The 25120-nt window shown below is 45.0% G+C and overlaps 1 long non-coding RNA gene across 1 annotated transcript; it reads right to left on the bottom strand.

Annotated features, from left to right (window-relative positions):
- Positions 1-1895: 1895 nt before the first annotated feature.
- Positions 1896-20178, bottom strand: LOC136794154 (uncharacterized). Its single transcript, XR_010840518.1, has 3 exons — positions 19507-20178; positions 15077-15142; positions 1896-3177 (listed from the first exon to the last, which is right to left on the bottom strand). It is a non-coding gene; the product is annotated as an uncharacterized lncRNA (long non-coding RNA).
- Between the last annotated feature and the right edge of the window lie 4942 nt (positions 20179-25120).

Genomic DNA, 25120 nt, shown 5'->3' with positions numbered 1-25120 from the left:
TCAGACAGTAGGTATTTTTTCAAGGTCTCCAAGTGATTTTAACATGCAGCCAAGGTTGGCAACCAGTGAAGTCATTGGTCTGCTTCTCAGCCGAGGCTGCAGTGCCCTGGAGTCCATCTTCTTTCAGATTTCCTTCCCCCTCTCCTTCTCCTCCCCCTGCTCCATTCATCCCAACTCTCTCTGGGAACTTCCACTTCAAGAGCACAAGGTAGAGTACCTACAGTCATGGCTCTCAGCTGGGGACAATCCCCTCCCCTACAGGGGACATCTGGCAATGTCTGAAGGTATTTTTGGTTGTCACCCCTGGGGAAGTGACGGAGGAAATCCAGGGATGCTGCTAAACATCTTCAATGAAGAGGACCGCACCCCCCTCACCCCACCCCCCCAACACACACACAACAAATATTCAGGCCAAAACGTCAGTAGTGCCGAGGTCGAGAACCCTTGATCTACAGGAAGGGACAGTGGGCTGAAGTGGCCTTAGACCAGTGGCTTCCTACCGTGAACACAGTGCAGGGGCAGCAGGAATTGTTCTCCAACCTTGGGCTCCAGTCCGATGCACCAGTCACTTACTGTGGCCCCTGGACCTCACCTGCAAAGAGTTTTCTCGAATTCCAGGTTGGCTAGTCAATCTGCTCTTATCAAAATAAACCAGATATGAGAAAGGGCTAAAAGCATGAAAACCTAAAATTCCAGAGAGACCAGGGAAGGCCAAAAAAAAAAAAAGAAGAAGAGGGAGAGAGAGTAAATGCTATTTGCAAAGTCCATAAATGCTGCAGGTACACCATCACTGTGCAACACCATTAGCCCATGAAAAATTAATTATAGTTTTCATTCCATAGTAACTGACCAAAAAAAAAAAAAAAAAAAAGACTCAAGTAATTTTGAATGGCGTCATCCTGGCCAATGCCAACCGGTTGACTCTCTGGGGGAAGGTACTGTCAATCACTGAGCCTGCGAAGCAGAAAAACAGTAATTTCAGAGAGCTTGCAAATCACCCAAACAGCAGCCTGTTCTCAATTCTTTTTTCCATTGAAACGCATTCGAGCAGCAGCTAGATGGAAAGCGGTCCTCTGAAAATCTGAAGATAGAAGGTTTATTGGTTCTGTTCGGACCTAAAGAGGGAAAATAAGGTAGTGGACACAAAGAAAATGAAGTGTGCATTTCTCTCACTCCACATGTAATGAATGGAAGCGTCAGACCGGTCAGCCTCCACTGAGGAGGGGAAAATGAGCTATCACTGCATCTGCAGGCGGTCAGTAACGGGTGCCTGACGGGGGGAGAGGAACCTGATTCCTCGACAAATAAAAAGGCCTGCCTTTTAGAGAAACGTTGAGGTCTGTTAATACAAGCTGAACTTGTTGCTGTGAAGATGAGGCCTTTAATTCACAATAACCACAACATCCAGTTCCCACTGGGAGACTGAAAATGAGTGAAAAAGAAACAGGTTCTCTTGGTAGGCTGGCCCTTTCTGGTTTGACCAGTGTTAACAGGAGCCAGGAATGATTTTTTTGTTTTGTTTCTTTAACATCTTTATTGGAGTATAATTGCTTTACAATACTATGTTAGTTTCTGCTTTACAACGAAGTGAATCAGTTATACATATACATATGTCCCCATATCTCTTCCCTCTTGCATCACCCTCCCTCCCACCCTCCCTATCCCACCCCTCTAGGTGGTCACAAACCACCTAGCTGATCTCCCTGTGCTATGTGGCTGCTTCCCACTAGGTATCCGCCCTACGTTTGGTAGTGTATATATGTCCATGCCACTCTCTCACTTTGTCACAGCTTACCCCTCCCCTTCCCCATACCCTCAAGGCCGTGCTCTAGTAGGTCTGTGTTTTATTCCCGTCCTACGCCTAGGCTCTTCATGACATTTTTTTTCTTAGAGTCCATATACATGTGTTAGCATATGGTATTTGTTTTTCTCCTTCTGACTTACTTCACTCTGTATGACAGACTCCAGGTCCATCCACCTCATTACAAATAACTCAGTTTCATTTCTTTTTATGGCTGAGTAATATTCCATTGTATATATGTGCCACATCTTCTTTATCCATTCCTCTGTCGATGGACAATTAGGTTGCTTCCATGTCCTGGCTATTGTAAATAGAGCTGCAGTGAACATGGTGGTACGTGACTCTTTTTGAATTCTGGTTTTCTCGGGGTATATGCCCAACCGGCGAACGTTTTATGAGGAGCACGGTCATCAAGGTGTCCCTTTCTGAGTTAGAGTGGGAGCTCCTTCTTAGAAAGAACAATTTAAAGCCGAGCCAAAAACTAAGTCATGCTGTTTTTATCTCCACGATGGAACACATCTAAGGAAGGACTACGAGTTAGAAATACACAAAGGCCGGGTTGGTTTTTGTCTGTGTCTGATTGCTTGGTGTCACTTCTAAAGTGTTTTGGTTCTCATTCCATCTTACCTGAGTCCTGAGGTTTACGTTGTCAGAAATGCATGATGCCACATAACTTTACTGCTGTGTTTCTGTTTGGGACCTAAGGGACATGCAGGAGAGAATGATGGATGGGTTTCTTGGAATGGTCCTACAGCAAACAGCAAGCCCATCATTAGCAGACGGATGACTACAGATGACCCCAATGGCTCCCAAGAGCCAGAGCAGGGATTTTATGTTTACACTGTACACTTGTCAGAAATCACCAAATAAGAGGAGACTGGGGTGGCAATATTAATTTTCTCAACTTTTCAAGTCTCGGAAAATGTTTTTTAAAAGGGAAAACAGACTACAGATCACTCCTTCCGTTCTGCCAGAAACCTCGGGGAAGTTAAGTGGAGAACATCTGTCAAGATCCAGGGACAAAATTCCAAAAACATCTGTCACGCACATGTGACAAAAATCCCCGAACAACTATAACGTCTTTCCATATCTGTCTCACTTTACCTGCAATTCAACAGCTCTTTCTAGTGCGTCAGCCAGCACACACAGTTAATCATGACAGTACACTGAAGGCACGTCCCAGACATGCTGTTTCACATCTATTTAAAGGACGTCCCAACCAGCAGGTGTGCAGGCTTATCTATGCAGATGACAGGGCTGTGAGCTGCCTGGAGATGGTGGCGTTGGCCCGTCCACCGTGTTCTGACAGCTTCCTTGGTCACAGGCTTGCTTGCTCTCAGCTGCAGGGAGAATATCAGCAATGCTTCCATTTTCAGCTAAAAAACAGAAAGTTCTAACTCAGAATGAATGGAGTGGTCCTCTCCTCACCTTGATCATGCCCTGCTCTGCCCCGTGTGAGACCTGGCATCTTTTCTGATTCAAAATTTGGTAGTATGAAGGGAGGGTTTAGGACAGTTCTCAGCAAGCTGACACCAATGTCAGGGGCATAGGATCACCAGGAATCCAACAGGGGGCAAGGGATTCTGAATCCCCTACAAGCAGTAGGCCCTCTGTTTCTCGACATCCTGAAGCAGGTCACTCCCAGTTGCTCTCCGCTAGGCTGCCTCCAGGCCCCCTCTTCCTTCCATCCAGGATACAATATTTATTGAGAAACTGTTTTGACTAAGAGAGATCTTTGACCTCCTGCAGAGCTGGGCTTCTAGCTTGAGAGACAAGACAAGCATCTTTGAAATACTTAGTAATGATACAAAGGCCAAAACAAGTGATTCAGAAATAATAGCAGCTTGTAGGCTTCGGTGGAGAGGAAGATCCATAACGGTTGACAGGATTAAGAGAGGTTTTCTAGAAGACATCAGACTGGGGGTAAACTTTGTAGAGACCAAAAGCAGGGGAGAGGCCATCCCAGAAGAGACACCCAGAATGAGCCAAGTTGGAAATGAGAAGATGGGGTTTGATGGTGGCTTGGAGAAACATCAAGGTTATCTTGGGCCAGGGAGAGAGAGAGAGGATGACACCCAGTAGGAAGAGGAATGCTGTGGAAACAAGCCATCCCTCACTGGAGAAACCACTTCCTGAAGCAGTCCCCCGCCATTTCTCTCCAGCAGACTCTCTGCCCAGGATCATGGAACATTATATCCACAAGCTGTTACTGGCTTATTGCCTCCTAAGACCTGGGAAAAGGATAGGGGATCTAATTAAGATGAACTTAAACACTTTATCTTACTGAAGGGACCAAGTTAAAGCACACAAAATACTCTTTATGTATATTCTGACCAAAACAGAATTAGTCGAATGGTACAAATTTGCTCCAAGGCACTCAGATGCAAAAAAGGTCACAATCCTTCATTTTTCCTAAATGAAATTACATACAGTGAAATAGAATAGAGGGGGCAGAAACAGACCCACAGATGTACATTCGATTTATGACCGAGGTGAACTACAGAGCCATAAGGAAAAGATGATCCTTTCCATAATTGATGCTCTGTCAGTTGAACAGTCATATTTTTAAAAAATGAATCTTAGGCCCTCACACTATATAAAAAAAAACAATTTCAGGTGGTTATATACCTGGAAAATCACATAAGAGAATATCCATCTGCACTTGGAATAGCAAAGATTTCATAAGATAACACAAAAGCACACTGACCATCAAGGAAAAATTTGAGAAACTGGAATAGATTAGAATTAAGAATGTTTGTTCATGAAAAGTCAGCATTAAGAGACTGAATAAGAACTCACAGAGAGGGAGGTAATATTTTCAATGCATATATCTGATTAGGAAGTTGTATCCAGGATATGTGAGGAACACCTACAAATCAGTAAGGACCAGACAAACAAAGCAAAGAACAATAAGAAAAAGTTCTGAACAGGCAATTCATTCATTAAGAGGGTAACCAAATGGCCAAGGAACATAGAAAAGTCACACAAAACTCGTTAGTGATTAGGGAAATGCTAACTGAAAGTGTGATGAAATACTCTTACACATCCACCAGAATGGCTAATATGGAAAAGAGTCCATGTCACATGTGGGCAAGAATGTAGAACAACTGGGACTCTCACACAGTGCTGGAAGGTGAGCAAACTTATGACAACCACCTTTGAAAACTAGTTGACAGTGTTGACAGGAATAATCAATAAACCATCTATAATAGGGATAGAAAAGAATTTTATCTGAGCCAAACTGAGGACTATAGCCCGGGAGACACAGATTCTGTGAAGCGCTTGAATTGCGTTCTGCCAGACTAAAGAATGGGGGAGGCTTATATAGGCAAAAAACCACAAAGTTACATAAGTTGTTTGTCAAGAGTTAGGATTGGAGCTGGCAGGAAGTAAGGGTGCTTGTTAAGCAAGGATACCTTAAGGTCCAAAATGGTTGCAATTACAAGGGAAGACCTTGAGGCTATATGGTTGCCGCTGGAAGCTGCTAGCAAATACTGTTTTGAGAATGGCTGGTGGTGTCCTTGAGTCTGATACAGTTCAGACAACTCAGGTTCTCAGTGATACAGGAATGTCTACAAAGACCACCCAGCTCCATTTTGATTGCCTGAACCATAGTTACTCCATTTTGATTTATAAATGCATTCTTCTCTTTAATGGTTAAAGCATATATAACAATGCATGTTTAATAGGCCACAAACAGGCTGTTTTGGTTAGCTTAAAATTCAAGTTAAAGCCTGAATGACTTCCCCATACCTTAATATATGAAAATTTCTTCCATCAGCAGGATTCACTAAAGCTGACCGTACACAAACCCCATGACCCAACCATTCCAATACTCCTAGTATTTACCAAAGAGAAATGCAAATATGTTCACGCAAAGATTTACATTCAAATTTTTGTCACAGCTTTATTCATAATAGCCAAAAACTGGAAACAATCAGATGTTTAGCCACGAGAAAAAAATTAACTAATTGTGATCTGTTTATACAATGCAATGCTACTCAGCGATAAACAAATTACTGACATACAGAGAGGGAAAGAAATACACATACGATGGGGTAGATGACCCTGTAATGGCAAAGAGAATCCTGGAAATAATCTAAACGTTTACATTTTTTAAAAGAGATGTTTAAGTGAATTATGATACCTCCCCTCAAGAGACTGTTGTGTAACAGTTAAAAGAAATAAAATAAAATTTGATGTGTTGATAAAGAAAGAGTGCCAAGAGAAAGGAGCTGGAAAGCTCGAGTTCAGAGCAACGTGGATGGCTTTTCCCATTTGTGTGTTAAAAATACATAATACATGTGTGGAAATTTGCTGGATGGACACCCAAGAAATAGGTAACTATGGTTAGCTCTGGGGAAGGGTCTGGGGCTAAACTGGCCACTGGGCCACCAAAACCAACTAGCCTGCAGTGAAAGGCCCACTCACGTTTCATTGCAGACATTTTGTACTGCTTGAGGTGTTTTTTTTTAATCGCAATCATATTATTTTCTTAGTTTAAAAGATTGAATTAAATAAATTGTAAACTGCTCTGTAATTACCTAAAAAAAGGATACAATGGTGATCCTGGTCAAATTTAATAATTTGCATCCTAAAACGCGGAGGCTGAAAAATGGCCCTCATAGAGATACAACTTCTAAGCCTGGAGCCTGTGAATGTTACCTTCTATGGCAAAAATGATTCAGTGAAGGATCTCGAGATGGGGATGTTATCTGAATGAGCTGAGTGTGCTCCTTATAAGAGAAAGGCGGGGGGAGATTTGACAGAAGTAGGGAATAGAGTGGTGCCCTTTGAAGATAAAGGAGCCACACGGCCGTCAAGCAGAGGGCCTCTAACTGGCCACTAGAAGCTGAAAAGGCAAAGAAGCAGATCCTCCCCCAGAGCCCCAGAGGGAGTGCCGTCCTGCCAGCACCTTGATTTCAACCCCCTGAAGCCCATTTCAGACTTCTGGCCTCTAGACCTGTCTGAGAATAAACTTACATCATTTTAAGCCACCAAATCTGTGGTATAAACAACACTTGTAGGAAATTAACACATAAGATTTTCAAACGCTGGAAAGAAAAAGTCCACTCTTGCTAGACAGGACTAGTTAGCAGAGCCTTGCCACGTAGAGAATCCGAGCATCTCATGTGAACTAAACTCATGAGACCAGGTCTGCCTGTGTTTCCACGACGAGGATTTTATTTGTATGGCCTATTACCTTCACCACTGACATTTACTGGACTCTGGGTAGAAAGTTGCAGAATTCAAAGATTGAATTCTTCAGCTGCATACAAATTCTCTGCTCAGAAAACAATCCCATAAATCAATATACACACGCTACAACTCCAGATCAAACTTCTGCCAACGCCTGTGACGGAGTAGATCATTAATAAGTGTGGGTCTAAATGAGGCTATTTTTTCATATCAACTAAAATCACCTCTGGGTTCAGACTGAGATCTCCTCGGTTTATTACCGTTCACTATAAGTTAATGAGAAATAAGTGGCAAAATTTTCACATCTGTGTGAATTAAGCAGTTGTACCTTCCTGAAATGACTCTTCATTTCATAGAATAGATCAATTTAAGGAGTGCTAATAATTGTCCAGTGGTGAGAGTAACCCTCATTGATCTTTTACCCTAACATACAGGTAGCCAGAGATGCAGTACCCACATTTAGTCAAAACATTTTCTCAGGTGCAAAGAGGGGGAATGTATAAACGTTCTAGGATTTCCCTCTAAATTTAGTTTATAGATTCCAAGAACCACATTTTAGCCTCTCTGTTTTAAAGGTTGAATCCAGGAAAAGGAGAGGCTTAAAAATCCTCACCTCCAGTGGTGAATTGTCACCATTTTCTTGGTGACAAATTTTCAAGTCAAATCTCTCTCTCTCTCTCTCCCCACCACCAGGTATTTTAGTATTTGAAAATTTCTCTATAAGGAATGAGGACATATGCGTTTCCAGCACATCCCCTTCTGGAAAAGCTCTGATTTTTATAAAAGGGAAGCATGGAGGTATGTGTTAGGCAGGGTTAAAGAGAGAGTAATTTGCCAAGAAATTCACTCCACCAATAACTCACTTCTGACATCCACCATGAGAATCAGAACACGTGTATGTCAACGACGTTTGTGCTCGAGTTTTATTTTCAATGTGGCTTCCGTACACGGAACAAAGCTCCTTCTCCTGTATCCTTTCATCTTCCCAGGTCTTTATTCTTGCCTCCAGCTCAAGACATCAAAACTCACCCTAAATCTCCAGGCGTGGCCACATAACATCACCTGCATTTTCAGGTACCAACCTCTGACTGCAGATTGGATGGAACTGCATCATTAAAAAAAGAAACAAAACAACAACAAACGTGTATCCTTGGCCCCCAGAAGACTGTCTGCTTAACATGGTCTAAGGAGTATTTGTTGACTCCCTGTATTTTTTACAGGGACAGTAGTTCCCCGAACTAGAGGGTTATACAAAGAAGGAGGGGGAGAAGGAAAAAGAGGAGGAACTGAGCTGGGGAGAAAGCCGTTGACCCAAGACACCTTCCCGGTAGAGGCTATCAGAATAATCACGACCCTCTGATCGGGCTCTTGCTGGTCACCCCACCTCTCCCACTCACTCACATCCACACGGACAGTTCTCCCCTGCTATAGACTCAGAGAAACCATTTCAGTGCCTCTTCCAAGGTTATTCTTTTTAAAATCCCATTTCCCCCCAAAGATTTCCTTTTTCTTTCCTTTTCCCAACCCTAGCTTCTTTGTTTATGCAAGTTTATCTAATGATGATGGTAATCCTGCCCATCATTTATTAAGCTCCTGTTATATACCAGTATCCACACTAGAATGCAATCTCTTTCCACCCCCAGCATGGGAGACAAACTAGGCTCTATTTGCATATGAGAAGACTGAGATTCAAAGGGTTCAATTGGCCCAAAGTCAGAGAGTTTGCAATTGAAAGGCAAGCACTTGTCCTCTCCTGAAAACAGGAGCCTTTAGTGCTCTTGCATCCCAGGGCACAAGCAGCAGCACAGAAGAGCTTTGATGAAAAAATTTACAGAGTTGTGAGGCCAACTGATGTTTTAAATGTTTGTAAGTTCACTCCTGAATTCACACTAAACTTCCTACAAATTACGAAGCTATAGTCAAATTCAAGAGAGCAAAGAAAGGGGAGGGGAGGGGGAGGAAAGTTTAGGGTAATTGTTATTTTAAACCTAGGGAAATCCTATAAATGCCCTGAGTTTCTACTCACCTTCCTCTAAAAAGGATCGCTAGTTTTGACGATTATTCCTCCAAATGAACGGAATAAAAGGAGAATCATCCTGTTGTAGGTTTTCCCCTTGACTTTGCATCTCTGGAGCAGAGGCTGTCAAATTGGCAGAGGATCTATTTTTTTATGGCTCATTGAGCGTGGGGCAAATGGACTCCCGCAAAGGGTAGCAGTAAATCCAGCCATGACCGGCCTCCAACTACATTCGATAACAGCCAGGATGTTCACGGGAGTGGTGGAAGACTCCAGAAAGAGCAAAGAGGCTCTATCTGATTCTGGCCCCTGATCTCTAAGGGCCAATGCCGAAAAGATAAAATAACTCTTTGCTATGCGAAGTTCATGATTTATCACCTTTTTTTTTTTTCATATTCACAGAATGAAAAAGCCTGCTTTGAAAAAATTGTGTTTTATTGGGTTTAGGAGGTGGGTTTATGAAATAAACAACCCTTCAATCATAAGCAAAATACTAAGATACAAACCTAGAAAAGCTCCAATGGGCCAAGTGAAAACTGTGACTCAAAGAGCAGAGGGGGGGCTTCCCTGGTGGCGCAGTGGTTGAGAGTCCGCCTGCCGATGCAGGGGACGCGGGTTCGTGCCCCGGTCCGGGAAGATCCCACGTGCCGCGGAGCAGCTGGGCCCGTGAGCCGTGGCCGCTGCGCCTGCGCGTCCGGAGCCTGTGCTCCGCGACGGGAGAGGCCACAACAGTGAGAGGCCCGCGTACCACAAAAAAAAAAAAAAAAAAAAAAAAAAAAAAAAGAGCAGAGGGGTAGTTTGCCGTGTAGATTTAAGCAATCTACCCTCATGTGGCCCCTCAATCAGGCCACATACAAGATTGTTAAGGGCACTGGTGAGCCAGCAGGAGGAGGATAAAGCAACGTTGACGACGTTTTCTCAAGGCCAGCTTTGGAAAACACTTGTAAATTGAGAATATAATATAATCACTAACATAGTAAAGCACTTTACGGTTCATGAATTATCTTCACGTGCAGTACAAATTCATTTGATCTAATAGTAACGCTTTCTGAAACATTCAGCTGCTGAGGCCCTGTTCTGATACACACCACCTAAGGCACGGTCCTCCTAGGACACGCTGACCAAGGATTCAGGCACCGGTGGTTCACTGAGGCGAGATCTCCATCATGGGGTGGGCGGAGCCAATCAGGGAACCTGAGAGTCCAAGCAAAGGTGCAATTTCAGGTGGTGTCCCAGACTCCACCTAATTCCAAGGGGGGCTCTGAAGTGCACATTGTACCTTGGGGTTTGTCCCACCCATCAGCAAAGGAGGCTGGCTTTTGTACTAGGAGCCATCCTTGTGGGAGGTGGGGGTGACTGAAACATCCAGGCACTTCTGTCTTTGTTTAAGGACAAGAGAGGATAGGGGCCCGGGGCAGTCATCTGAAGGTCACAGATAAGCCTTAGCTGTGAAATGCCACGTTGCTGATGATGGGGGTCACAGAGCTCAGGAAAAGGGTCCTCTCTCCTGAAGAACTCCTGCTCATCCTTCAAAACCCTGTCCAGGGGTTAGTGGCACATTCTCTGATCACTGGTCAACCAAGTGGGGAGCCTCTTCTTTTATGCTCTTCCTTCACCTGGAAGGAATATCCTTCTAGAATAACACTCCTCATCACAGTTCTAGTGACTCTTTCCCATGAGCCAACAGGACTCCCTGTTAGTAAGTTTGATCCTAGGGAACAGATATTAATGAATCTCTCCATGACCCTAATTATCCTCCGGGAGACAATGGGGAAAAGCTAGCCCACTGGCTGTGAGTTACTATTGTAGTGCTAAATGGCTTCCAGCTATAGGAAAGTTTGTTTGCCAAGTCATTCTTCTGAAGATACAAAAGGGAACGTAGGAGTTCCCTTCCTAAGTTTTCTTTTCCTAAGAAAACTTGATTTCAAATAACAAAGACTGTTCTTCAGAGAATAACACATTGTTTATCAAGAATCTCATAGAATTTCTCAAAAACTTGGGCTTTTCTTATTTTCCTAGGTAATTCTGGAGTGATCGTATCCATTGTGGAGATATTCTAGGGATGCAGGGGTTTTCTGCAGCATATAAAATACTGAAGATTAAAGCAATGTCATGGTCAAGAAGATTCTCTCACTTTCACCCCACATTTAGGTCCTCATTCTACTGATGTTCAAAGTAGAAACACATTTAGCAAATAGTTCAGGTCTTTGAAGAAGTTCTCTTTTCAGTTTCTTCAGAAAGTTCACAGATGTGTTTTACAAGGCACGTAGGGGAAAAGGAGATCAATTCTACTGCTGAGAGAGAATCTGGGTCAATTTTATAGATTCACACTCGCATGAAATCCACATAGGGACAAAATCTGGAAGATACTGGTTAAAGGAAAAATCACACCAAGTATCAAAATAAGTTAAATTGCTATATGTTTACAGTTCCATAAATGGAAAATATCCTGGGTCTTTACCAAAATCAATTTCTTTGGTGCCTTACAGAAGCTTTCATGGGATTCTAGTAGTATTTTTTAAAAATCATACACAACACTATTCCTCAGGAAAGGAAGTAAAGACTGATGGCCAAAATTTCCATTTTTGTTCATCAAGATTTCAATCGATTTTACTTGAACAATCTGTTTCATTCAATTCACACTGATTAACCTTGGCCCAGTCACTGAAAACTTTGTGGTTCTGGGATACGGGTTTTAATTGTCTTCGTAAGGTACATGGAAGGTCACTGCGGAAATTGAACACGAAAATTTTCCACACGATGCAGACAAAATAGGGAATCTGAGCAGCCTGGACCTCAGGAACCTCGATCTCCAACTGACCTCCGTGTCTTCTTTCTAAGAGTGTGTTTCTCACTATTTTCTTTTTCTGTCAATATTTATGTAGATGTCAGCTATATTCTTAACTCTAAATACTGCTAAATTTTTAACTTAGTGATAAATATTGCTTTTCCCTAGGATTCTAACATAGAAACAAAATTTCAGTCAAAATTCTGATATTCTGTATCCTCTATTTGCATCAAGGATGGCACCTTCTATAAAATGTAAAGGGGTGCAAAAAACTCAGTCATCAAGATAAATAATGTCAATGCAATCTTTTAAAAATAAAAATGGAACTGGAAAAAAAGAACTCGTGATGAATAAAACATTAAAATTTTAACAACTCAGCCCCATTGCCTCATCCTAGTCTCTACCCAAATAGGGGCTCTGGGGTGGCATAACTAGTCAGTAGTGCTTCTGGGAACATAGTAAGATGTGCTTCCTTGCTCCCACGTGGATGTGGGTGGGCCGGGTGACTGGCTCTGATAAAAGGTTCTGAACAGAAGTGGCAAGTGTCACCTCAAGGCCTTCCTGGGTGCTTTTTTCTCTCCTTCACAGCTAATGGCACTTTTCCATAGTAGCAATGCTGTGTTGCCAGGTCCCTGAATGACTACATTGAGTAGAACCTCCCTCCAAACCCACAACAGACATGTAGCATGAGTGAGGACTAAACGTCTGTGATTTCAGTATTCTGGGGGATGTTTGTCACAGCAGCTAACCAAGTCTCTCCTGACAGACAAAGATTATCAGCCAGGCTCTTACTATGGGAATCCACACTTTTTTCAGGTGAAAAGAAACAAAACTGTCCTTAACATCCAGTTTTCCACCTGAAACTCCTTCTTGCCTTAAAACAGCAAACTGCTTCTTCTCTCCTTCCCGACTCTCCTATAGATTTTATTCTTAAGGCTGAAGTCTTTGTAGATGGACAGACACAGATTTGAAAAAAACTTACAAAAAATTTAAAAAATAAAAAATAAAAAAATACTTACAGATCTCCATATCATCCCCACCTCAGGAGATCAAGGACCCAGCAGTCTGCATTTTAGCCAAGGTCCTGGGTTTTGCAGAGGACCCTTTCCTTAAGAAGCCCTGGATTCTTGTTGTATCTGTGAATATACTTACTTTGCTAAGAATAACCCTGGGAGGAGAATCAATTTCAAGTCAGTCTGCAAAAAGCTAAAAAAGTAAAAGGAAAAAACAATGCGGCTTTGGAAAACAAAAGAGTTCTGCCAGGTTATTATCCCTTACCAATCTTACTGTATTTAAAGTAAAGGTAGATTTAAAATTTCTGAGATTAGCAAAGTGTGGCTTAGTCGGGTAAAAATTCACATTCTTACTAAGAAACCCAGAAAACATGCCCACACAACAAATAGGTCAGTACCCAACTATTTGGAGCATCATGCTGGTATAAAATTACCTCTTTTCAATCAGGAGAATGAACATTCCAATGAATCTGAGCAGCAAAGGGTCATCGCAGAATCTGTGGACTTTCCTTATTGAGTGTCGCTCAAATCTTATTCTAACATGGGTAATCAAGCTCTTACCTTCATTCTAACAAACACACCTGAATATATAAAGAGGACAAGAACTGACATCTACTTGGATTCACCATAATAATCAGTACATGATGAGGCATGGGGGCAGCAAACTGGGAAGAGGGGGTATGGGAACAAGAGTTAGTTGGATATCAAAAATGTGGGACCAGAGACACCAATGTAAGTGACAGAGAAATGCTATTGAAGGAAGAGAAGAAAGCTTGGTTTTCTTATCGTTAGCTTGGAATTATCACATTTCATCTGCCATTTCAGTCAAGACTGACTCCAGGAGACTCCTCTCCATGACCTCAGATATCCTACTTGTAGAGACTTTCCTTACAATGTATAACTCAGGAGTACAGAGCTCAGAGACATTTTGGACTTAGGAGAACTACTTTTTTCTCAGAGAAAAAAGAGGCCCCAGTATCTGTGCCCACTCTCTTGAGAGCCCACTCTGCATGCCCCTGGGCATTCCTTCAATTCTCCTTCTTCAGAGCATCAATCTACCAATGTGCCCAATCATCTACTGAGATCCTACCACGAGTCCCCAAAGGACCCCACTAAATAAAACACCTTCCTTCTCAGCCCACGGAATGGAGATCATGACTTTCAGCATTTTGCATCCACCTGGGCATTTGTTATAATATTGTTTGCTTACTATAAGAACAACAGTGTATGACTGGGGACCTACTGAGATGCACAAATATGAACAATTCCTCTCAGGAGCGTCTGCGGAGGACTCAGACTCATACTGTTTACATTGTAGTCTGGGGGACCAGCTTGGCATGCTAACACATTTTCTATGCAACTCAAGGGCGTTGAGGCACCTCTAGGGTCTAGGGGGTGGCCCACAGTGGATAATTGTTCACGAGGGACTGAAAAGCTTCAGAAAAAGAACTCAAGCTTATGGAAGAGAGGGCCAAGGTGCAAAGGCTGGATTTATGGGTCAGAATGAGAAGTGAGTGTGATTTTGTGTGAAAATGGTCTCTGTAATTCTGTGTCCCTTAACCCAGGTCCCTGTGGACTCATGCCTGCATCCTGGTCGGGGGACTGCAGTAAAGGGCAAGTGAAATATAAATGAGTTATTTCATCGAAATCTCCATGTGACAATGAGAGCATAAGGCGGTAGCACTTAAGGGTTTCCACTCAGTGAAGGATGTCATAAACAAGGAAAAAAGACAGATGGCCCACTCAGAGAAGGTAGTTTACCTGTATAAAACAACAAAGTTCTTTAAATTAAAAAAAAAAAAAAAAGTAGGTGTTTTGAAAAAGGCTGCCGGGGAGGGGGGCTGGCACATACAGAGGTGCTGAAAGCTGCTAGCAATGGAGAGGAAAACAAAACAGTGATGGAAAACCAACATCAGAATGGCAAAAATGGAAGGGAAGATGCTCCCCTGTGTTGGAGATATGAGGAGATGGGAACTCTTGTGTGCTGCTGTTGGGTACACTCAGCTCCTGGGCAACTAGAGAGACCTCAGGGCAGCCGTGTGTAGGACTCTGTGAAGGTAAGTCTGCATATGCCCAGGGGCTCAGAATTCATTCCCATCTGTCCACCCAGAGAAATGGCCACATCAGTCCCAGGGACCATGTACAAGGATGTCCACTGAGGTCTCACCTGTGGCCATGTGGAAGAAGAGGCAATCAAAGCATTCTCAACTAGGAAGTGACCAGGTAAAACGTGGTGGCACACACTGCAGAATACGTACACTGGAGGAAGAGGCAGCAGACTGCATGAATGGACAGCAGCAGGGACAGATCCCACGTGGACAGTGCTGCATGGGGACAGAGGGAAAGGGTGTGAGTTCATAGGGGAACACTCTTCAAGTCAGCTACACACACACACACTCTCACAAAACAACACTACACATTCTGTGCAGATACCATCTTAACTTGGGCCCCAAGAAGCAGAGCCTGAGGTCAGAGCCAGGTGTATATAACGCTTTGAGGGAAGGCTTTTGGGAGAAGGAGGTTGAGAAAGCAGAAAACGGCAGAGGTTTGGATCAAGATCGTGGAGAAAGAGGATGTGGAGCTCACCTCCCCCCACGAACACGTCAAAAACACAACTACTTGTAGAAAAATTCTCACTGAAAACTAACTGGAGAATGACAGAAAGACTTCTGTACAACCTAGGCTGCAAGAAAGATACACACATAATCAGGTGTTAAAGGAAGAAAAGCAATTAGGTTGGACCTGTTCCCCTGAGAGGGGATGCAGAGGAAAAGGGAGATTACACAGGTAGAGATCCAACCTGAAGAGTAAGCAGTTTGAGCCACAGATTGGATGCCCCAGTCCTGGCATCCTATGTGGGGAGACAAGCCCCCTTGGCTGGTTGGAGGACTGCTGGGACTAATATAAGGGCTGCAGGAAGCCTGGACTCCACTCATAAGGAACACATGCACACAGGCTTGCCTCCAAGGCCGGGCAGAGAGAGGTCTGCTCTAGTGGCTGCTGGGTTTCCCGCAGCAACCTCTCCATGCATCCCAGCCCTAGCCGAGAGAATGCTCCAGCCCTGCTCACTCCATGTCACAGTACAGCACTGAATCTGAGGCAGCCACGACTAGGGAAAATACCTGACTGTGAGAAACAGGTGACCCAGTCCCAGGGTGGGGCTTAGGTGGGTCGGCAGTGGCCATTGTTGGCACTTACTTGAGCAGTGTTTCAGAAGCCACCCGGCTCTCTCATGGCATCTGCTCCGCCACAGCTCACCCTCTGATACATGCTGAGAGGCCACATGGGCCCCGTCTGTCCTGCAGAGTAATTGAACAACAGGGTGGGGGTGGTGGAGGCTGTGGTCTGACTGGCTGTGAGCAACAAAGGGGACTTTCACCCAAAGTTGTGTCTGAGCAGAGCTGTGGACACCTGCACAGTCAATGCATTGGACCTCTGCAGCTGACAGGAGCCAAGAACTTACATGGGTTGCACTTCCTTCAGTACTCCCCACTTCTGGGGCAAGACTCCCAGTGTAGAGAGAGGGGAAAACACACAGTAAAAGGCAACAGAGCCAGCTCGGGCCCAATCCTTGCCACTTCTATTTAACTTAGTATTGAAAGTCCTAGACACAGCAATCAGATACGAAAAAGAAATAAAAGGCATCCAAACTGGAAGGGAAGAAGTAAAATTGTCATTGTTTGCAGATGACATGATACTTTATATAGAAAACCCTAAAGTCTCCACCCAAAAACTATTAGAACTAATAAATGAATTTAGCAAATTTGCAGATACAGAAATCAGTTTCTTTTCTATATACTAATAATAAAATATAAGAAAGAGAAAGTGAAAACCAATCCTGTTTAAAAATCACATCAAAAAGAACAAAATACCCAGGAATAAACTTAACCAAGGAGGTGAAAGACCTAAACTCTGAAAACTATAAAACGTTGATAAAGGAAATTGAAGATGATACAAACAAATGTAAAGATATCCCATGTTCTTGAATTGGAATAATTAATATTGTTAAAATGGTCTTACTACCCAAAGCCATCCACAGATTTAATGAAATCCCTGTCAAAATACCCACAACATTTTTCACAGAACTAGAATAATCCTAAAATTCATATGGAAACAAAAGACCCAAATTGCCAGAGCAATTTCGAGAAAAAAACAAAGCTGGAGGTATGACCCTCTAAGACTTAGGACTATACCACAAAGCTATAGTAATCAAAACAGGATGGTACTGGAGCAAAAACCAATACATAGATCAATGGAATAGAATCAAGAGCCTAGAAGTAAACCCACACACCTATGGCCAATTAAAGAAGGCAAATTATACAGTAGAGAAAACACAGCCTCTTCAGTAAATGGGGCTGGTAAAACTGGATAGCTATATGTAAAACAATGGGATTCGAACATTTCCTCACACCATATAAAAAAATAAACTCAAAATAGATTAAAGACCTAAATTTAAGACCTGAAACCATAAAACTAGAAGAGAACATAGGCAGAGCACTCTTAGACATAAATCAGAACAATATATTTTTGCACCTGTCTCCTAAGGCAAAAGAAATAAAAACAAAAATAAACAAATGGGATCTAAATAAAAGTATAAGCTTTGGCACAGCAAAGGAAACCATCAACAAAACAAAAAGACAACCTACAGAATGGAAGAAAATATTTGCAAATGATATAACTGACGAGGGGTTAATACCCAAAATACATAAACAGCTCATACAACACCAAATTAAAAAACAGCCCAATCAAAAAATGAGCAGAAGACCTAAATAGACATTTTTCTAAAGAAGATATACACATGGCTAAGAGGCACATGAAAATATGCTCAACATCGCTAATTATTAGAGAAATCCAAATCAAAACCACAATGAGGCATCACCTCACACCTGTCAGAATGGCCGTCATCAAAAAGTCTATAAATAACAAATGTTGGAGAGGGTGTGGAGAAAAGGGAACTCTTGTACACTCTTGGTGGGGATGTAAATTTGTGCAGCCACTATAGAAAACAGTACGGAGATTCCTCAAAAAACTAAAAATAGAACTACCATATGATGCAGCAATTCCACTCTTGGGCATATATCTGAAGAAATGAATAAGTCAAAAAGATTCATGCTGGGGCTTCCCTGGTGGCGCAGTGGTTGAGAATCCGCCTGCCGATGCAGGGGTCACGGGTTCGTGCCCTGGTCCGGGAAGATCCCACATGCCGCGGAGCACCTAAGCCCGTGAGCCATGGCCGCTGGGCCTGCGCGTCCGGAGCCTGTGCTCCGCAATGGGAGAGGCCACAGCAGTGAGAGGCCCGCATACAGCAAAAAAAAAAAAAAGATTCATGCACTCCAATGTTCCTAGCAGCACTATTTATAATAGCCAAGATATGGAAGCACCCATGTCCATTAACAGATGAGTGGATAAAGAAGATATGGTATACATATACAATGGAATATTAGCCATAAAAAAGAATGAAATTCTGCCATTTGCAGCAATGTGGATGGACCTAGAAAATATTATGCTTAGTGAAATAAGTCAGACAGAGAAAAACAAATACTGTATGTTACCTCTTATACAGGGAAACTTAAAAAATGAATATATATAGCAAAACAGAAACAGACTCACAAACTAGTCTGTAACAAACTAGTGGTTACCAGTGGGGAGAGGGAAGTGAGGAGGGGCATACTAGGGGTATGGGATTAAGAGATACAAACTACTATGTATAAAATAGATAAGTGGGCTTCCCTGGTGGCGCAGTGGTTAAGAATCCACCTGCCAATGCAAGGGACACAGGTTCGAGCCCTGGTCTGGGAAGATCCCACATGCTGTGGAGCAACTAAGCCCGTGCACTACAACTACTGAGCCTGCAATCTAGAGCTCGTAAGCCACAACTACTGAGCCCATGCTCCGCAACAAGAGAAGCCACTGCAATAAGAAGCCTGCACATCACAACGAAGTGTAGCCCCCACTCACCGCAACTAGAGAAAGCCTGCAAGCAGCAACAAAGACCCAATACAGCCAAAATTAATAAATTTATTTTTTAAATAAATAAATAAAATAAAACAGATAAGCACAAAGGACATACTGTACAGCACAAGGAATTATAGTCATTATCTCGTAATAACTTTTAATGGGGTATAAACTGTAAGAATACTGAATCACTATGCTGTACACCTGAAACTAATATAGTACTGTAAATCAACTACACTTCAGTTTTTAAAAAATAACAATAATAAAATTACCATGATCCCAAAGGAAGGCTAATAAGCAGAGCATAGGCACACCTCACAGATTTTGCAAGTTTGGTTCCAGACCATTGCAATAAAGCAAGTCACAGAGGGGAAGATAAGCAGGATAGGGCAGGGAAAGAAGCTCAGGTAGGACGTGGGCTTAGTGAAAGTCTAGAAAGATCCCTGGGGCTGTGGGGTACACGGCACATCCTAGGACCGACCCCGCGTTGAGGTGAGGGGCTGGCTTTCTGTACCCTTCAGCAAACAGTCTTTGGCTGCCCCCCTCCCCATGCTAGGGATGTGAAAATTCCCCCCCAGGGGACCTCCTAGAGCAAAAGCCAAGTATCACCATCCAGAGGCAGGGCAGCTGGAGCTGTCAGCAGCCAACACTCACAGCAGTAGGGGGTCAGGGCCCAGGTGGGGCACCATTAGCATCCAGTGCAGACATAAGCACCTGTAGAGTAGGTACCTACTGAGGCAGGAAAAATGGAGAGATGGCTGGTGACGAAGGAGCAGCATCTCGGACAGTGATGAGAATTCTCCAGAAGTAGGAACACATGAACTCAGCCCCCAGCCTAAAGCATCCCTTTGTGACTCTCAGAGAGGAAGGCGTGCGGGAGGGGTCAGCGCTGACAGCTCTCCTAGAATCTGTTATGAAATGAGAAGGGTGGACATCCTGCCACCTGCTGGCCGATGGTGCAGCACAAATGATGTGTAGGCTGCAGAGAGGTAATGGCTCCGGGCCCGGGTTTGTCTGTGAACAAAGAATCAGAAGAATTCAAATCCCCTGTGTGCAAAGCAGAATATCTATAGCCACGAAACAAATGATCAAAGAGGCGAGTGGAACAGCGAAAGCAGAGAGGATGCAAAACTTCCCTCTGTGTCATTGACACGAAGAGGTAAAAAGAGATGAAACACCGGGCGGGAGAGCAAGGCTGGAAAGAGCAAACCCCAAATTGCCAGGAACCTCAAACGAGGAGGGAAGGGCTCTCACAGAAAAATAGATCGCCGCACGGAAGAAGGAAGAATCCAAATAGAAACGATGATCGTGTGTGTGTCGGGTGGGGCTCCCTCGGCCTCTGTGTTGGAAACTGCTGCCACTGGCTCCGTCTTGCTCAGGGAAAGCGGAAAGCGCTCAGCAAGCCGTGACTGTACGTGTATCACACACGTACACAGGCAGGTGCGCACACACGGACATAACGCACACACAGGAGAATGCCCCCCCCCTTCTCTTTTCTGAGTCAAGCTTTGTCTCTTCTCCCCAGGAGAATGGCTTTGGGGGCCCCTCTGTCCCATAAAGACCTCCAGGTAAGCGGCTCCGAGGGCTTCAGCCCACAGCTCATTGCCCTGAGCTTAGCCACAGGCCAAGGGCCTGGGTGGGGAAACCAACCCTCCAAAACACTCCAGGTTGCTTTCTTCAACCCTCAACCCAGCACACAGCCTCTCTCCATTCTTTGCCCAACCTTGCAAATCCCACGTGTAAATTAATCTCTACAGACCCCTCCGGGTTTGCTTGCACTCTCGGGCTGTCGGTCTTGCCCAGATGCATGGAGATCCTAGGCCAGGGGCTCTCGTGTGGTCCTCGGCCAGCAGGGGCAGCACCTGGGGGCTCGTTAGAAATGCCGGTTCTCAGGCTCCTCCCCAGATGCACTGTCAGCCTCTCTGGAGTCAGGCCCAGGAAGCTGCGATTGCAGGAGCTCTCCATCCAGGGGGTTGCTATGCTCACGAGTGAGAATCGCTGCCTTCGTGTGTGCCTTCCGCAGCCGCGGAGGCACCCTCGGAGGACAAAGTCTCCGCCCTCCAGGAGTGCTCTTGGGTCTCGGGTCAGCTTCCCCGGAAGCCAAGCCCGAGACAGGGAGCAGCTCTTGGAGGAAGGGGCAAGGGAAGCAAACAGGATGTGGTCTCCACGGGGGTGGCCCTCAGCCGGACCCCACGGAGAGCTCCGGAGCAGGAATAGCATCCCAGAGCCGGTCCCGTTCAAGGCAAGGAGAGTGGATTTTTGTCCCCGTGTCACCGGGAGGCTATGAGCTGCCTCCCCACCAGGGCTGAAGCCGAACCTTCTGGATGCGGCTACTTGCAGTCCCCGGGGGGCAATTCCCAGACAGGAGGGTGGCTCTGAGCCACCAGCAGCCCAGACTCAGAGCAGCGGGGGAACCGGGGCCGTAGGCGTGACCTGGGTGGGGTCACTTCTATTTAGCCCCCCTGGATCCCTGCAGTGTCACAAGCCTTCAAGATATCTGACCCAAGGACTGAGGAGAGGGCAGAGGCTCAGGAGTGAGGTTCCTGGGTGGATTTCTTTCCCAGGTCTGCTGTAACTAAGTAGCACAGACTGGGTGGTTTCAACAGCAGCAACTCACAGTCTCACAATTCCGAAGGCTAGAAGCCAGAGATCAAGGTGTCGGCAGGGCCGTGCTCCCACCCAAGGCTTTCGGTGAGAATCCTTCTTTGCCTTTTCCTAGGTTCTGGTCCCAGCAGCCCTTGGCATTCCCTGGCTTGTAGATACAACACTCCAGTCTCTGCCACCTTCGTCTCATGGCCTTCTCCCTGCATGCTTGTGTTTCTGAATGTCCTTTCCTTTCCCTATAAGGACACCAGTCATTGAGTTTCGGGGCCTCCTGAATCCAGCATCATCTCATCTCGACCCTTAACTACTTACACCTGCAAGGACTCTCCGTCCAACAAGGTCATTTTTGTAGGTACCAGTGGCTAGGACTCCAACATAGCTTTTGGGGGGACACTATTGAACCTACAACGCTGGGAATTGGGCCACAGAGGACTTAACGTGCCACAGAGGCCGCCGCACCCCCAAGCCAACCTCCAGGGAACTCTGTATCGCTCCCCTTGAGCGGGAAGCTCCCAGAAGACAACACTAAAGCCAACTCTGTGAGGCTGAAAGAACAGTCATCACCCAGGGGCCAAGTGTCTAAAGAAAAAGAGCATTCGAACAGCCGGGAAAATTCCTTGTACTGGTTCTACTTCTCGGCACGGTGGGTAGAGTTTGGCCCTTGCAAGAGTGCCAAAGTGCCAGCAAGGGCAGCATCCAATGACTGTCCCACACAGGGAGCCAGTCCGGGCACCTGCTGCTCGCTGAGCCAGATTCGACTGTGAAGTAGCCCCCAGGAGCTCTTCCTACCCGGAAATTATGCTTCGTCATTTTCCTTTTTTTTTTTTTAAACGTAATGGGAACTTTATTTGTATTTATTTATTTTTTAAACATCTTGATTGGAGTATAATTGCTTTACAATGGTGTGTCAGTTTCTGCTGTATAACAAAGTGAATCAGTTATACATATACATATGTCCCCATATGTCCTCCCTCTTGCATCTCCCTCCCTCCCACCCTCCCTATCCCACCGCTCTAGGTGGTCACAGAGCACCGAGCTGATCTCCCTGTGCTATGCGGCTGCTTCCCACTAGCTATCTATTTTACATTTGGTAGTGTACATATGTCCATGCCACTCTCTCACTTCGTCCCGGCTTTCCCTTGCCCCTCCTTGTGTCCTCAAGTCGTCCGAGTCTTTACTCCTGTCCTGCCCCTAGGCTCTTCAGAACCATTTTCTTCTTTTGGTCTTTCCTCTACCAACATCAGACTGTGAGGTTGTGGGGAAGAGAGGGTCCCAAAGAGGCAGCCAGATCAAGTCACCAGACTCCGCTTTGGGGAACTCTGGGGTGAACTTCTGGGAATCCAGAGCAGGAGTCTGGTCTTGGAAATTGCAGTTTTCCGTCGTACGGTCCAGACAGGTGAGGGAGGAAAGGATTGTTGTCATTATTCCAAGTAACATCAAGAGCCCAGCCTGGGGGGACCCAGTGTAGAGAGCTCATCCACAGCACCGAGTGTGGACAGAGAGCCCTTCCTGGGTGGGAGCTGTGAGGCTCGGGATAGCACAGCCAGCAGGGAAGGGGAGGGGGAGGCTCAGCCCCCTCTTGAGACCAAACTCCCCCCTCCCCAGTAGGGTCAGGACCCAAGAGCAGCACAGGCTTGTCTGAGCGTCTAGAGGGGAGCTGACTCCTCAGATGTGCTGAGCTACATGGGATGGTTCTTGGAGCACAGAAGAGGAAGCCCCCCAAGTTGGAGTGGGGTGTCAGAAGAGCTGGTTGTTGACAGTGGGCGTGTGAGGAGGGCAGGTGACTGTGCTCTGAGATCAGGAGCCACGTGAGCAGCGTGAGCTGGGGACTGGATGGAGGGCGAGGCCGAGTCTGCAGAAGCTAAGCCAAGACCTGGGTGTGAACAGATCCAACAGTGATGAGAGCTCAGCTCCACTGGATCAATCACAGAGGGTCCCCACTGTGGTCAGAGGTCCCCCTGCGGTCAGAGGCTGGCTCCCAGACCAGACCTTTTGCCTCCTGGCCATGTTTGCTAGGACACAGATCACCCCAGGGGAAAAGGATAGGTAGGGGTGAATCGATTAGAAATCCTTAATTAACTATGTATTTCCCCCAAAAAAAGATACTGAATTTTCAACCAGGGCTGAAAGAATTGCTGGGAATCAGCAAGATCAAGTTCTCCACCATTAGCAGAAATGAAGCCTTGTGAGATAAATTAAGCTCAATTAGAAAACGATAAAGAAAGTTTCATATCTGTACACTGGAGTTTTTATGGTTGTGAAATTTGTACCCACCGTACGAGAACTGTAATTGCAATGCAAAGCAATATGTGATATATGCTGTATCAATTGTAGAAGCAAAGTGTTTTATGATTTCAAAGAAAGGAGAAAGCATACCTACTGGAGTTTTAGAACCTGTCTCTGTTTGTAACTCAGCCTGTTCATTTTATAGATTGCCTGACACCTTTCCTCAAACCCAACTTCCCAAAATTATATTAGTTATGATTCTTTGTGCTGCAAGTGACAGAAACCCTAACTCAAACCAGCTTAAGAAAAGGAAAAAGACTTTATTTGCTCTCAAAACTGAAGAATCCCGAGGGAGCTCTTGCTTCAGGTATGGTTTGATCCAGGATGACATCAACTGATTTCTTTGGGATAGAGCTCCGTCTCTGGATTTCTCAGTTCTCCTTCCTTGATGTTCAGTTCATGTTCAGGCCCCTTGTGCTCACAAGCTATCTGCCACAGTTCCAGTCCCATTTTATGCCAACAGGAAAAGGACGTATGCTTCCCTGATAACAACAAAGGCCTGGGAACTGAACACCCTTAGCTGCGGTGGGTGGGATTTGTGCCATGTGACCATGAGGAAGCCAATCACTCTGGTCAGAAGGCTGGAAAGTGCCGATTGGTAACACATGGAATAAGCTTGTCTCAAAATGCATCATCAGAGAATGGGAGCAAAGGTTCCCACAGGGCAAGGAGAGACAGCTGGGGGCCAAAACAATAAAGGTCCAGCATCCTGTCTCAGATTGCGGCACACGGTCTGGTTGCTTTCCCTTCCGACGCAGACAGACTGTTCCTGAGGCTGGGAAACATTCTGCTTGTTTTCCCATCACAGAGTCACAGAATCCGTGAGCTTGATGGGCTCTTTGGCTTAGTTAATGTCATTGGCTTCAAATAATGTATACCAATGTCTGTCCGTTTGGGCTGCTGTAGCAAATACCATAGACTGGGTGGCTTATAAACAACAGACATTTTTCACTCACAGTTCTGGAGGCTGGAAGTTCAAGATCAAGTTACCAGCCGATGTGGTGCCTGGTGAGGACCTGCTTCTCTCTGTGTCCTCACATGGTGGAAGGGCAAGGGATCACTCTGAGGTCTCTTTTATAAGGGCACTAATCCCATTCATGGGGGTCCCACCCTCATGGCCTAATCACTTCCCTAAAGTCCCCACCTCCTAACACCATCACCTTGGGTGTTAGGATTTTAATATATGAATTTTGGGGGACAGATTTTCAGACACAAATATTGGGTGCAAGTTACCTTCAGAGGAAAAAAAGCAACATACTATCAAGCCACAGAGGGGGTCTCATAGACCCTAAGAAAGAATGAATTTGTATCCAGCCTCAGAAAGAGATGAAAGCAGGCCCTGGAAAACCAGGAACGCAGGAGGTGCCCCTCTGTTTTCTGTCCCTCTTTCTTTCTGCATGCCTAAGGCAGTCACTTTTCTCATCTCCATCAGAGCTTTGTCTGCTTCTGTCTGCACT

This window comes from Kogia breviceps, chromosome 4 (assembly GCF_026419965.1).
Source record: "Kogia breviceps isolate mKogBre1 chromosome 4, mKogBre1 haplotype 1, whole genome shotgun sequence".
NCBI lineage: Eukaryota > Metazoa > Chordata > Mammalia > Artiodactyla > Physeteridae > Kogia > Kogia breviceps.
This window is presented reverse-complemented; position numbering and strand designations above follow the sequence as displayed.